Below are 7689 nucleotides of genomic sequence, written 5' to 3'. Positions count from 1 at the left end.
GACTGAATCTTACAGATGTGCAGGAATCAGATGTGTGTGACTTGACTCTGCAAACATTTAAAATACATCTTGGTTATTGGAGATGGAGACTCAGATTCATGTCCCATCAGCAGTGGCACGTAGGGAATCTGGCTCCTAATGCCTATTCAATGGCATGGTACAAAAATACTATGTTGATTTCCACGTGGAAAAGAGATTGCTTCATCAGTGTGCATGCATTCTTAAGTTGATTTTTAATTAACTCTTAAATCAAGGTTTTGCCTATTGAAAAAGGTACCGGAACACTGTTTCGGCACTTTCTGGTTCGACTGCACCACTGCATACCACTGCATGGGCTCTCTAGAACCAAATATCTTCACTGCATCAGATAGATAAGTGTCCACAGCATGTGTGAATATACTTCAAGATGAGAGACTTTATGCCAGCCCTATACAAACAAGCACTGGAATTCAAACTACAGATTTTATTTTTTTTAGTTTTAAGTTATGCCAACAGCATTCAGTCAGGGAACTCATGCGATAGATAAAATATTTATTACAGATTAGACACGATAACACAATTATGCATATTATACGTTCTTGGATAACACATTTAACATATAATACATCTTTGGCCTTTGGCCTCGCCTCGGGAAACCCCTGTCTATATTTTTTCCGCTGGCAGGTAGAGATGCTGACAGTAGGAAAGCAGTGGGCAGGGGGCAGGATAGCTGCCCTCCCTCTAGATGAAGCCAAAAACCAGGTGGAGGCAAGCTCTAACTCACAGCAGGGAGGTAATGGATCAGGTAAGATCTGAATCCCTTACCTGACGCTCACTGGACAAGGTACTGCTGTTTCGATTGACAATTGTCTGGTTAACGCTTAATAAGCTTGATTTGATTAGCTGATTAATGACATTCAATTTATATGTTTTGTCATTTCTCTTCTGGAGCACTGTCTACAGCTGCAGAAGAGAGACATGTGTTAGCTGCGTCTTTTTGATAATTTTCGTCATGAAAGATGTTTGTCTTCCATAGCACCTGACTGTCAAGCAGTTTCTACAATTAGCCCTGTCAGATTGTCTATCTTGCCCATCGTGCTGACTGAGGGAAGGCAGCTTTTAGATGATTAAGTTTTAACTGCAACATGTATAGCATGTACAAGGAGATAACAGTCTTCCAAGATGATACTAGTTAAGACAGACTCACTATGGATCCCCTTGTGACTTTTGCCTATCCAAACTGTTCCCTGCTGGGTTTCTGCAGGATATTTAAGTGAATGGAAGAGAGATTCCACTTATCATAAAATGCAGAATACATAACGGGAATTTCATTTACTAACACATGCAGTAAACCAGTCATATTCCAAGTGTTTCTATACTCCCTGGGCAGGAACTTCAAAAAACAGTGTTACTGTATCGAACTTGTGGTATAGTAACGAGAGCTTTAGTAGCGATTTTCAAATGAAATGTGTTAATTAAATCAATCCATTAATGCTTTGAAATCGATGAGGTCATTAATGAACGCATTTCTCATTGAAAAGCTAAAGTAGTGGCATTTATATATATATAGACATAGACACACACACACACACACACACACACACACACACACACACACACACACAATGCTCCCTCGCTATAATGCGGGAGGGGGTGGGTCGTGCTGTGGGACACGTAACACACATCTGACTAAAATATAAAATAAAGTAACTCCCTCTCTATAATGCACATATAGTGAAGCAAAAATGTAACTTTCTGTGAATTAACCATGCATAAAGCACCATGTAATCAACGCTATACTTTTTTACAAAAAAGGGTAACATTCCCACTCGTGGATCATTTTAATTAGCAGTTTTTAAGCTATAAATAGCCTGACTACAGGCTGAAATGGAGTTTGAAATGGGCTGGATAGGTCTTTTAAAACATTGAACGTAGCTGATGGAAATCCAGGGCAGGATCTTCTAATGGAACAGTAAATTGTGCTGGCTCTGTGGGAGCGGGGGAGGGGTGTGATTGCCGGTGAGGAGTAAATAAAGATTACAAAGAGAAGTGACCTGGGCAACGAAGTTTAGATATTAGCGGTGAGGCACGAAATGACGGTGTCTGAGCGTTTGCTACAAATGAAACACTAGAGAGTGAAGGTGTAAGTGATCAGGGCTTAAATAGAAAATAGGTATTAATTAACAGGAAGCCCCCAGCTCCACGCCACCCAAACTACAAACTACTAAAGCTAACATTTAAGAATTAAAATTAAACTTATAATTAGTTATGAAAATTATAATTTGTTGTGTAACTCTGTTAGTATCTTAATTTATTATGAGGTACACATTTTCCATCGCATGAATGCTTTCTAGTTACCCAATACATGCATAACTGTGATCTACAGAACATTCTGAGTTAATAGTTGGCTATCCCTATCTAATCCCCAGGCTCGGAGGAGATAATTAATAGAGCAGTGACATTAACTCCTGGGAATTCTGCCAAAGGTTTATTCAAGAAAAAAAAAGAGAATAATTAAAGTGTACATCAAAATCATTTAGTGCATTATTATCTTGGCTTCAATGCTCATTTCGAATAACAATGTATTTAGGGTTTAAATGGGTTTTAGCTGTATGTTACATTTCCTTTACATTTTTTTTTATTTGGTGTCGGAGGATGAGTTGCAAAATCGTTTCAGTCTTCAATGGCAATGCAGTGGCACAACAATGGTAATTCAAGTTTTGTAAATTAAAAGCACAAAACAAACGGTTGTGTAAACAGTGTCCAAATGTATCGCTCAGTTCACCACCAACTCTCTAGTTTACATTGAGAACATTTCTCAGTACTTAGCAGGAAAGGTGTTCATTTTTTTCTAAACATCCAAAAGATAACTTACCAGCAAAACAGAGAAGAAATGGGACCATTTGTGTTCTCCCTGATGCATCATTTTTCTTCCTTTCTCCTGTTGGGATATAAGAGGAAGTGAATACAACAATTAAATTATCTTCTTGTACTGCACTACAGAATAGCAAGTATTAACACATTCCCTCAACATTTCTCACAGGCTTACTACTGAAATCAACAGCAGAAACCTGCAGATGGAAAAGATTGGGACTGCACGCCAGGAGAATGACATACTGTGTACAATTCACCTTTGAAGGCTTTGATACATTATATTCTTTATTGAAAGGAATGAGTGACCATCCATCCATGAACTAATGAACAAGTGAATGGTTTTTCCATAAAATGTGAAGTCAATCAAACAACACATAGCTACAATGTCTAACAATGAACTGAACTGAACATTAACAAGGACTCTTCAAAGAACTCCTGTGCAAAATAATGTGTAGTAGGTTGTTACCAACCATTGCTATTGAGGTAGGCAGTGCTATAGGTAAATGTGTATACTTTCAGTTACAATCCTGAAATCTGCTTGTAGGACACCACCCTCATGCCTCCCACTTCAGGCATAATTATAATTTGAAAGCCTATTTAAAATAAAATACTGTATGTTTCCATATGGCTCAGCTGAGAGGGTTGTAAATAGCCAATCACTGATATGGAACTGCTTCTCTGCTGGTCCATACAAATGGGATGACATTTCTTGAAAATGGTCCGTTCAAAAATATCGAGATCATTAAATGATGTTTCTTGTTCTTATTATACAGTTAAAATAATGTTATTCCTTTCAGGAAAATTATATTTGCCTTGCTTTCCATTTTGCCAGCTTGTGTTTTACATTAGTGTTATACTGGGAAGAAATATTCTTTAGTAAGCCATCTTTCTTAATGTTCCACTTAACACACACACATGCCAACCGTCCCTGTATGGTCAGGACAGTGCCAATTTCATAGCAAATGTCCCGTGTCCCGTTGCATAGGAAGAAAATTACGATATTTATCCATAGAAAAATTCTGCACAGTAGAGTTAGTGAAAACCACACGCTGTGCTCTTCGTGCGGCTGACACACCTGCACACATCTGCGTCCCGCTGAACAGTTTCCAAATGTTGGCAAGTATTTTAACACTGCATTTATAGTTCAAGATCCAATTTCGGGGATATAAAAATGCAAAAAATAAAACCAAACAAATTATGTTAAGATTGTATCAACGTCCCAGACATTTTGCTTTACTTATTTTGACTGCTTCGTCAAAACTAGCATAGACAAGTGGTTAAACACAGTGCCGAACCGTGCAGTCTGCAAAACTTCTCAAGCACAAATACAGAAATGAAAAGATCACCTGGTTCGCATTGAGGAGGTACTATATTAATTATATTATATTGAAAACAAGTTGCTTGACAGTAGCTAAAATGTTGAAATGTTGAAATTGGCAGAACTTCTTGTATCTTCCATTATACCTACAGGAGACTAGCTTTAATTGGCAAGCGTTCAGGACTATAATAATAGTGTTCACTTGTCTTTCTTTAGCATATAAATAAGATTGTCTTCTAGGCAAAAGTGAATTGTCTAAAGTAGCTTGTTAAATTTCTGACACAAAAAATACCATAGTGTAAATCTTGTCAGTTTTGTGTATGTTTTTAACTCAAACCACATGGCAAAGTTAAAAGATAATACTGCATTAAATAAATAACTGTTAAACAATTACATTGTACTAGGCATATATATATATATATATATTATTATTATTTTTTTTTTTTTTATTTTCAATAAGCTTGATTATAAACAAATATGGAAAGTTAAGATGCTCATGTTAGGAGTGTTGAAGTTTTAGTGGGAAATCTTAAGGCTACATGCAAAAAAAATATTTGAGTTTGAATTGTGTAGTATTTTGTGAAGGTCACAGAGGATACACAATGAACCAGTGGAAATTTATGGCCAGATAAAATGTGGAAGATGAAAAAGGCAGAGGGCTTGGGGTGCCCTTAAGCCTCCAAACAGCAGTATCATATTATTGTTGTAGTGTGACTGACAAGGCTTTTCATATCTTCTTAACATTTTACCCCAATTTGGCTGTTAATTGCATTTTTTCCACTAGCCAACAGAAAAAAGAAAATAGTAGCTTGTTATAGTTTATTCTATTAAACGTAACTGTTATACACTGACAGCATATGTTTAAAAATGCACTGCATACAACATGAAGAGGCACAGATACAAACTATATTGTTTATTCAATCTGCCATGCAAAAAAAGAGCCATACTTTGTCCATGTGAGCGAATTGCCAGCTACTGAAACGTAAACAGGGCCAGCAAGATGGTTATTAACTGCACCCCCCGTCAGCCAATCTACTCTTCATACCAACCATTTTGAAATGACCTGTTCTAGTTCATTCTCTAAGAAGCCTCATTGCAATGAACGTTATAGAATACTGTAGTTATTCCATGAATATGGTTATCCTAGTGAAACAGCCACCACCTTTCTGTTCTTGGAGTATTCTGTTTATATAACAAGGATAATTATGGAAAAGAAAGTATGTTTTAACCTACACTTAGCAACTGAATTCGAAGAATTATTTTCCTTAGCAAGGAGACGTAATTTTGAAGTGTGATAACCCCAGTGGTTATTCTGTTCTGGGATTTGTGTGAATGATAGATTCCAAAATTAAATTTATACCAGGCGTTAGTCACACGACTGAGGTAAAAATATACTATTAGCTACAAACTATGCTCCAGCCCTCCTGCAGATAAAGCTATATAGAAACTGAACTGTTGACACCTGGACTGAACTACTCTGTCCCTTCTGTTTTCCTGTCCTGCAGAGTCCCACTACCCAGGATCTGCTGGTCACTAGCAGGTGCAATAAATTTAACCAAACTAGCATATCTGTATAAGTTTTAAAATAGCTTTGTTCAACTGTCCAGCATTATGTTCAGCTAGTTCTCTCTATTTGATTTATCTATTTATTGATTTATGGTGATAAAGTAAGACTACAGTAATCACTGTAGCTGATTAGTCTCAGGGGCTGTCAGTGAGTGCTGTCTGTAAATGGTGTATTACCTGCACAATACATTTTTAACACAAATATGTCATTCTTGATTGAAACCTGAGCTGTTTGGGTACACGACAATGTGGGCTGAAAGTGACTGGCGTAAAATAAACAGAGACTAATGTAAGGCTTTAGAAACTCTTGCTTCCCTGACCTTGTAGCTGTTTCGCTTGGCATGTGGCCCGAAAGATACTCATGCCAGCGATTAACTGGCTTTTTATAATTCAGAGTGGAGCTGTGACCTCGGAAGGATGATAAAACCTTTGTTTCTGCTTAATAAGCTGTTTTGAGCCTGTGTACAAACCATAATCAAACCAATTAATACTGGTTCTAAAACCACTTATTTTTGTTAAAAGTGACATTCTTTAATTTTATATTAGTGTCACAGAATGCCTAATAACCAGGGATCCTTTAAAAAAATCTGCGTTATTCCATAATTAAAATAAAAGGCTAAAATTTGTAAGATACACAAACAGTACTATTGAATAACAGTTCGTTTTTACAGAAAGTTTTCTACACTTTCAAATTCAAAGGAAATCACAAGCTCACCAGAGTGCCATCAAATCAATAATATAAACAAACCTACCATTTTACTTTAAACATTACAACTATGACTGTGTACTAATAATAAAAAACAAAAAATGGTATTTAGATTAGTTTATCTCGAGTTAGTCTTTGTCACCTCGATGGCTATTGCCAAAGTCAGTGACACAATCTTAGGGGTGAGCTTTAAAAAGCTTGTTGAGTATTAAAAATGCACGGAAGTATACTGCAGCTGTGTTTCAGCATGAATGTGATTTCTCGTTCACCACAAGCAGTGTTATTGAACAAGTATGTTTATTAAATTTAAAGCAAAACTGCCTGTGTTGATGATTATATATGAACTGATCAAGTGTACTGATTTTGTTATAAACAACCAAAAAAAGCCTTGCATGTTTTTTGCAAATGTAAAATTAAAAATTCTCCGACAGCATCGAAAATCAGTGTTTTTCCGTGTTATTCAACAGCAAACTGATTCCTAGGATCCCTGCTAATAACACGGTATACAAAAGGAACACATAGGCTTTTTCTGATAAACATGCATACCGTGTGGGGCGATGTACATATTGTTCTGTTTCTTTCCATTATAGAACCCATTACTTATGATTCATATTTAAATGGTAAACAAATCATTGAAATTGTCTGTAAACATTGAGTGATTTTCCAGTGTTTAATGTAAGTTCTGAATCAACGCAGGGTTAATGAACTCTTAAAATTAAGCTGTATATAGCTGGTGTACATCAGCAGTTTGCAATCACCAGCCTTGTTGCTCAACCTTGTGATGCGTGGGTATAGTACTTTGCTGCCTGTGAGAATTTTGCAAAACTCTTAAATGTAGCTTCTTGTTATCTGGGTTTCTGCTGACTATGGTGAAGTGAAGAAGAAAGACAGATGTTAGCTATTAATGTGCTTTGTCTCACACCATGATAGGGAAATAAGACCACATTTGGTGAAGAAAAGTACGTAAGCTAGCTGTATATCTGTGCTGTACAAAGTTATTTCTTTGCTCAGCTTAGAAACATTTACAATGATGCCAGCTCAGAAACTAATCTCTGTGCCATGCTGGCTCAGAAAAAAACAAAGATCTCTGATGTCATGAAAGCTCAGCTCAGAAACTAACATCACTGTGCCATGCTGGCTCAGAAAACGAACATCTCTGATGCCATGTATAACAAGTATAGCATTAATAACATTATAACTGGTCCCTTTTTTATTGAGATAATCTTTTGGTTCTTTGCTTTTTGTT

This window comes from Polyodon spathula, chromosome 15, assembly GCF_017654505.1.
Source record: "Polyodon spathula isolate WHYD16114869_AA chromosome 15, ASM1765450v1, whole genome shotgun sequence".
NCBI lineage: Eukaryota > Metazoa > Chordata > Actinopteri > Acipenseriformes > Polyodontidae > Polyodon > Polyodon spathula.
This window is presented reverse-complemented; position numbering follows the sequence as displayed.